Here is a 2000-nt window from a genome sequence, read left to right as displayed (position 1 = left end):
AGCCTATAAATCATTGAATATTTTGCTCCCTCTTGCAGTGACCAGTCCAAACTCAGCAGCAGAGGGAGGCTCTTGTTGGACTTTCTGGTCTCAGTGCGGCCTCACGTCTCCCCTCCGTGAGTCAAACCAACATTTGTTTGCATGTATAAGGAGGGAGTGTGCATGTGTGTGTGTTAATAAAGCGTGCATCTGCTTCATTAGTTTTGTATAAGCCTTTGCGCTCGGCACTGAATGAGGAGGGAGGATGTCACACGTCAGCCGCAGACACAGACAGATGCTGCTGACACGGCCGAGCATCATCTCTCTATTGTATTATTCATCCTCAGTGTCACATCTCATCCACACTGGTCAACCAGAAAGGGTTCAACAGAAGGGGCCGCCTCAGACGTTACACACACGCACACACACGCACACACACACACACACACACACACACACACACACACACACACACACACACACGAGCATGTGGCTTATTTTCATAATTCTGTTTAGTATGACTTTCAGTAAAGTGCATGTGTTAGCCAGAAGGTGGGTTTACATCTGGCATGCTCCAGCTTCAAGGTCCTCTCATCAAGCTGTGGATGATGCTTTTGAAGTTTTTGAAGCTTTAGATTGGACAAGCAAAGAGAAGGTTTTGCACATGTGTGCATGAGAGAGAGAGAGAGAGAGAGTCTCCTCAGGCCATTTATTATTCCCCTCCACACCACATCCACCCCCTTCTTTCAGCTCAGCTGGGATTTAATCTGTTTTATTAATGAATGTCAAAGGAAGCAGCAATTAGGTTTAAAAAGAAAAAAAATACTGGTTCAGGCAAAGAACAAAAGACTAGAGTGGCTCTGTGACAAAAGAGGAAGAGAAAAGTGTCTTTTTGTACCGCATGAATCCAAGTTATGCCAGGCTCGTCTGGAATGTCCACTGGCTCGGTTCTGCTTGTCCCACAGTCTGTGCTCATCGGCTTCGGTTGATGGTCGGAGCCTTTGTGTGCTTTTCTCATGAATAAAACGGCACTCGTGTTGACTTGGTGAGATGATTTCATCGCACAATTGTCTCTTCTACATATTTCAGATGATCCTCCCTCCTCTTTTATATATATATATATATATATATATATATATATATATATATATATATGTAACCTGTATGTGTGATATTTAATGCTCATTGTGCTGTGAATGACTCTCAGCTACTACCACACATCAAGTCTGAAACCATGATGCTTCGTATGAATGGAGTGGGTTACCAGCTTCACATCAGGGAGAAGTTGTTGCCTTGAGGAAATTCCTGAATGTAACTCAAGCCTTGGTCACAGTGAGAAATTGTATTTTATATTTGGTGAGCCTTCAGCAGCCAGATAACGGTGATGGAAGAGGTTGATCTCCAATGTAAATGACTCTCTGTGGTTCCACTGGTCGCAGGTGTCTCACCTCATCTTTCAGGATCAAATGAGGAACACTGTCAGTCCTGGATGTCCATGAAGTTATTGAAGATGGTAAAAATGTAAATAGTGTTCCATAAGAAGTTTATGGAGGAGTCTTTGTTTCATCTAATTAGTAACAGCTTCCTCTGTGAATCTGTCGACAAACATCCAGCACTGCAGCTGGATGTTTGTTGCCTTACTGGGATTTGAGTTCAAGTGGAAAGCAACGAAGAGAGAGAGAAAACTCATCAAAGCCCTAAACCCTGAAGAATCAACTCTCTTGATTTTCAAATCCATTGTTCAGCTGCCAGAACCAGAAAACTCCTCTCTGCAGTTTACCGGGTAACAGTTATTTCAGTGACTGGGTCTTGGCGAGTCTGAAAGCGCTCTCCTGTCACCGTGCTCACATTTCTCTCCTCTCTGTCTGAACCACAGCACCTCACTGCACATCAGCTCAGAAATGGAAGTGGTGAGTTTAATCTGGAGGACAGGGAGGGAAACACACAGACTGACTCTGCAGACAACTGAGTACCAAATAGCATCAGTAATATTCCAGTGTACTGTTATATATATATATACA

Source organism: Nematolebias whitei, chromosome 3 (genome assembly GCF_014905685.2).
Source record: "Nematolebias whitei isolate Nwh7 chromosome 3, NemWhi1, whole genome shotgun sequence".
In the NCBI taxonomy this organism is placed as follows: domain Eukaryota; kingdom Metazoa; phylum Chordata; class Actinopteri; order Cyprinodontiformes; family Rivulidae; genus Nematolebias; species Nematolebias whitei.
Note: the sequence above shows the minus strand (reverse complement) of the source record.